This window comes from Lactuca virosa, chromosome 1, assembly GCF_052849685.1.
Source record: "Lactuca virosa cultivar CGN04683 chromosome 1, Lactuca_virosa_CGN04683_v6, whole genome shotgun sequence".
Classification (NCBI taxonomy): domain Eukaryota; kingdom Viridiplantae; phylum Streptophyta; class Magnoliopsida; order Asterales; family Asteraceae; genus Lactuca; species Lactuca virosa.
This window is the reverse complement of record NC_136426.1, coordinates 157,820,518-157,827,219: the sequence shown is the minus strand read 5'-3', so window position 1 is coordinate 157,827,219 and position 6,702 is coordinate 157,820,518.

Genomic DNA, 6,702 nt, shown 5'->3' with positions numbered 1-6,702 from the left:
CTATCTCTTTCTATCTAAATCACCATAGAACCACCACCGCTCAACCCTATGTGAAAACCCTAGGCACAACTACAGACTTATTTGCTATTACCAGTCCTCCTCTTCTCTCTCTCTGGTTATAAGTCACGGATCCACAATTTGGGTTTTTTTTCTCTTAACTCAATTTTCATTGTCTTGTGCAGGTCAAATGAATCTAAAGGATTATAAGAGGAACAAAAAACCCAACGAAAATGTCATACTTGATTATCAGAAGAACAAAAAACTGAAGACAATGAACTTCTTTGCTATTTCTTGATTATCATACTTGTTGTTGCTGTGTGTTATTTCATGCTGAGGAACTAGAGGGTTGATTAATTTTCTTTTATTAAAGTTTCAGGTTCACTTTCTGATATTGATTAAGGTATGAAAGGACTACCTTATTAGATTTTGCTACATTAATTATCTTTTATTTTTCATAATAGCAAAGGTCTTGAAATCATGCATCTCTATTGTAGGTAATAATCACTTAAAAATTAGATTACTTACTTGGCATACAAAGGTATATGACATGTTTTCATCATCAATAAATGTTACTTCCTTTTTTAATTTGAACCATGGTGTGATTGCAGAGGCTAGAAGTTGTAGGTCAAGAAAAAAATCGACAAAAGTGATTTATCATTGGCCAACATTGTCAGTTGTTTCATTTTTAATTCTTAATCAGTTTTCTAAGAATTGTTCAATTCACACCCTTCTTATATACATATTTCATCTTAACTTTTATAAGGCATTATGCACTATGATTCAACCTGGTTTGGAACAACATACTTTGTGGAGACTTATATCTGCACAGGTATAATAAGCTTATGTTACAATTTTCATGAACATGCTAATTTCTCAACTATTAAGTCATTTAAAACCATTATTTTTCTTGCGACGTTATTTTAATAATGTCTTAGAGTATCTCAACATTGATCAACCACCATATTCTGTTGTGAAAGACTATAATTACGTGTATACTTGTTTTTATTTAGTATATGTCTTGTACCACGGGATGGCGGGGGAATGAAATAGAAGATTCCTGTTTTTATTTTCGTTAGTTTCCTTCGTACAATCACACACATGTCAGATCGATTCCATATCACCCTGACCACTGCCAAATTTGGTCAGGAAAACGTTCTTTGGAAAACGCCTAATGGCATGACAACAAAAACCCAACTGTAGATTGTTTTTTTCACATGTGATCTGAGTGCTTATTATTGCTTATCTATCGTTCTACTTCATTCTAGACAATTCGTTTTTCATTTACTTTCAAATAAATTTTTGTAGCCACATGCAAAAGCTTTAGGGAATCAAAAAGCTCAAATACAAACACAACATTTAAGGATTTCAGTAAGTTTTCGAACAAAGTTAGACTGTTAAACTCGATTAAAATTTGAATGCAGGGTATGTTTTTTTCGACTTTTGAAACATTTGAATGAATCGTTTTTTGTTCACAATATAATACCTTATTTGTAGCAATAATTTGTCAGTTAGATGTTTCATCTTATTGAATTTCAAAATTTAAATGTAAAATTGAAAATTACCAACACCCACACTTCATATACATGTTATGCATTTTGATGGGGTAATTGAATTTGTCCTGAAAAAATTATTCCCTAACCCCTCTATTATAATATGTTCACCTACTTTTCCTTATAGTTGTTTTTCTTCAATCTCAATTTCTTAAAGCCCTATATTATTTTATGGTTCTTTACTCTTTTGCATCAACTGTGTTTCTTTGGTTTACCATTTAGGTGATTATCTTCTTGTTTAGTGTTATAAATTTGATTTTGAATTTTCAAATCATTAGTTTTTTCTTAGTTTCACTTGGTTATAGATATAGTTAATACTTGGTTTTCTGAATTTGCAAACTGTTTGAACCGGTTTGGATTTTTTTTTTTTTTTTTTTTTTTTTTGAATGTTTACATGTATGGCTTATTGATGTGGTCACAAGAGCTCTAGAACCTATATACCCAATATAAAAAGTAGTTAATGGTAACTATTTCATCATATGTGTATTTTCCTATTGATTAAGATGATTTCAACGTACGCATACATATAGACTTCCATGTTTTAGTTAATAGTCTATTGTAAGGATGAAATGCTTTTTTTTTCGTGTTAAAAAATTACTAAGGTTATTCGTTGCATTTATCGTGGGTATGAGTTATTTTAACACTCTCCCATGACTATTTTTCTTTTAACCTTGCCTGGAACAAATGTATATTTTTTACTCTTTTCCTGATCTGTTAAGGTATACTTCATGTTCCAGAACCAACATGGGCTCTTTAAAAAAGTTGTCTTGGTTGTATTTATTCCTTTTGCATGGTCAATATGGAGGTAAGTGATGATGTCTTCAATGGTAAGGTCGAGAAGTGTAATTTCTTGGCTATCAAGGGTATTTTCATTAATCGGATACATTAATGTATTTATTCTTGTGTTCTAACTATTGGTAATGATGGTTCTTTTTAGTTTTATTTATTGAACTCACTACTAGACTTTATTACTTCATGTATACTCATTATTGGTCTGGAATAGTTTTGCATCGAGGTTTTAATGTCGATCAAACCGGTCAAAATTCCGGAATACGTTAAGATGTTACGGTTATTTGGAGTTAATATTATGAGTAATTAATTGCAATTTGTAACGAAATGACACATAAATGGATTTATCGAGGGTTATTAAAACTAAAAAAATTATCAATGTTATGTAACTTGTTAATACTTAATGATTTTTATGGTTTTATCTAATAGCTGCAAAAAACTATTCATAAAAATGATTTAATCATCACCCGGAAACAATTCCCAACCGCCGCTTTGCGTGGGTAACGACTAGTATATATATATATATATATATATATATATATATATATATATATATATATATATAAGGAATAGTTATATAAATAAATAAAAATAATATTATATAATTTGTGGCTGTAGTTTCAAGTCCGTGAAGCTGCTTGCCATCCATTAACCCATAGGCTTTTCTACGCCTACCATTTTGCTACAAAACGCCAAAACCCATGTATATTTTTTTAAACGGTTTCTAATTGATTATTTTTTTTGTCATGGGATTTGTTTGTTAAATATTCTTAATAAGAAGTTATATTATGTTAATAAAGCCATCTACATTATCTGGATAAAAGATATATTGAAATGATTTGCAGATAATCAAGATGCTTGTGAGAGTTAAATTGTAGCTTATATTGTTTTAAAAGAAAAAAGAGTGACATTTTCTATAGGTCCCGCGTAATATTATTCCAAGGTTGACATAACGTTGCACAAAGGTAGGTAAACGATGTTGGATAAGGTAACATATTATTGTCGTTATAATAAAGGTCGACATATAGTGACAATAAGTGTCGATATATAGTTATATATTGTTGTATGGCAATCTCGAGCAAACCAAACGTACATGAAAATATAGAACACTGTAATATGTAGAAGACCAAGTTTTTATACGGTTGTGACAGTCTTGGAAGCTTTGAAAGGTGTTTCAATAATCAATTATCAAAAGATATTTTGTATGTCGAAAGTAAAGCTTCGACATTGGGTTATCCTTTCATATTAAAACAAGATGTGTCATTTACCGACATTGAGTTATCCTTTCAAATATAGAACACTGTCTCAACTTATTCAGTGATGCTTTCGTCGATCTACCGAACCTAAATTGTATTTTGTATGAGTGTTCGTTATATTTTCTGAATTTTACTCGCTATTGAATTCTTGTCCTAACAAGTGGTATCATTGTAGGATTGCTTAATCATTTTGGGAAATCATCTCATTTTACATTCCAGATCTGTTTCTGTTTTCAGATCTAGTTTTTCTTAACAAAATTCATTCTCAAAAGATTTAAAAAAAATGGCTCCTGTTCAATGGAAAATTCAATATTCAAGTTCTCTACAATGCAAAAAATAACGTCGGATGAAACACCATAGCACCAATGCTTATTTCATAAGAATGTGATCAATGGGCGACTAGTATTCAAAATTACTTTTATGTTCTTGATGAAGAAATTTGCAGATCGATTGAGCTTGGACCACTTGATCGAAATGCTTCAAATATCATGAGACAACTCTCATAGTAGACAAGAAGAAGATTCTGATTGATACCCGTTGTAAAAGAGAACTTATGTATAGTCATCCACCAAACATATTTGTGCATGTACAAAATTGCTAATATGCACAAGAAATGTGGATTCGTTTGAAGAATTTGTATGAGCGAACTAGAAAAAGAAAGAAGACAATAATTACGAACATTCTTTTTGAGTTTTGAATTTTCAAGCAAAAAGGTGACAATAATCATCAAGGGACACGAAAATATAGATTCCTACACTGCATTTGATTTGTAAAGAGTTTTAAAATCACATGAAGATTATGTTATGGAATATTTGAAAGAAAACTCATATGGAAGTCCTCTGGAGTTGATGTCCAAAGAAAAATCAACTTGATCGAAACATGTTAAAAAAGAAATTACTTCAGAAGTATTGTTAGAAATTGGGTAGGGTTTATAGTGAAGATCTGGATACCCCTTGGATCGTGTAAACACTTTCCTAACTGATATTTCTACCCTATCTCCGGGTTACAAGAAATTTAGCCTAGGATAATCCCAAGGAGACACTTACAAATCTAGCCACTGATAAACCAAATTGCTAGAGAATTCTGAGTTCGTACGAAGAAAAACGAGAGCTAAGAGGTCATCTCTTCTCCTTCAAAAGGAGATCCGTTTACACAGAAAACGAGATATAGGGTTTCGTTTTTAGGGTTGGCCGTCATGAGTTCATTTGGAAACAAATCAAGGGAATCCATAATTAATGAGGAAATGAATGGTTTCCAAAACTGAAGATCTTAGTCAGTTTTACCATAATCGCCCTTAAGAATTCGATTTTTCCACTATGTATCCACTAGTAAAATCCGAAGAACTCATCTCTTCTCCTTCAGCGGGACCCCAACCAGTGGCTCTACCACTTAGACCCCGCTAGGGGCGCTGCCCCTACACCCCGCCAAAGGGGCGCTGCCCATTTGGAAACCCCGAACCCAGGGGCGCTTCCCTCAGACCCCCGACTTGTAGTCGAACTGACTTCTAATTCGATCTTATACATGTGTGCACTCCGCACATACCCAAACATATGTTAGAGTACAAATTACGAAGCCCTTTAACTCACATGTATGTTCCAATTACAAAAAAATGTATTGATGACACTAAAATCACTAACAATCATAGCCTATTTTAGTATAACCCTTGAACAAATATAACATTATCAAAACAAACCAAACTAGTACATAAATGAAAATGCCGCAACATTTGAATTTCCATTTGGGAAAATGACTTATTAAGGTAATTAACTTTTCGGTATGTTCACATCTAGGTAACTATCTTTTTTTTGTACACATCTAAGTAACAAACTTGTTGGAAGTGTTCACATGTGACCATTATGACTTGTTATAGCAGGTTAAATCCTAGATGTGTACAAAAAAAATAGTTACCTAAATATGAACAAAACGAAAAATAAAAATAAATTACACAAATGGTCCTTATGGTTTGGGAGAATTTGTGTTTTTGGTCCCTAACTTATTTTTTTTAACTCGGATGGTCCCTACTGTTTATTTTTGTTACACGTTTGGTCCTGTCTTACCTAAAAAGACTATTTTGCCCTTATTAATTTATTTTTTAATTAATTTTCTTATTTATGTATTTATTTTTTATATATTTAAAAAAATTAATAAACCCCACATATCTGTATCTCCTCACCATAAACCTCAAACCTCAAACCACATTTGAGAAATTTAATTTGGATGGTCCCTACTGTTTATTTTTGTTGCGCGTTTGGTCCTGCTTACCTAAAAAGACTTTTGTGCCCTTATTAATTTATTTTTTAATTAATTTTCTTATTTATGTATTTATTTTTTATATATTTAAAAAAATTAATAGACCCCACATATCTGTATCTCCTCACCGTAAAACTGAAACCACATTTGAGAAATTTAATTTGGGTCTTACCGGTCACCATCCCATCTGTCATCCTCCCCAACTTCTATTTCTTTTCCATGTTTAGTAACATCGACGTCTTCCTCATCCTTCTTTTTTTGGTACTTCAACTCTGGCGAACCAACACCATAACCTACTGTATCTTCATCTTTAGTGGGTTGTGGTGTTGATTCGACGGAGTTGAAGGACCGAAAAAAGAAGGGATGATGAAGACGTCGATATCACTAAAGATGGAAAATAAATAGTAGTTGAGTAGGATGAGAGATGGGATGGTGAGGAGATAGAGATATGTGGGGTCTACTAATTTTTCTTAAATATATAAAGAATAAATACATTAACAAGAAAATTAATTAAAAAAGTAAATTAATAAGGGCACAATAATCTTTTTAGGTAAGAAAGAGACCAAGCTCGTAACAAAATTAAACAGTAGGGATCATCCGAGTTAAAAAAATAAATTAATTAAAAAATAAACAGTAGGGATCATCCGAGAAGATACAAATATTTGGGGTCTATTAATTTTTTTAAATATGTAAAAAATAAATACATAAACAAGAAAATTAATTAAAAAATAAATTAATAAGGGCACAATAGTCTTTTTAGGTAAGACAGGGACCAAACGCGCAACAAAAATAAACAGTAGGGACCACCCAAGTTAAAAAAAATAAGTTAGGGACCAAAAACATAAATTACCCCAAAC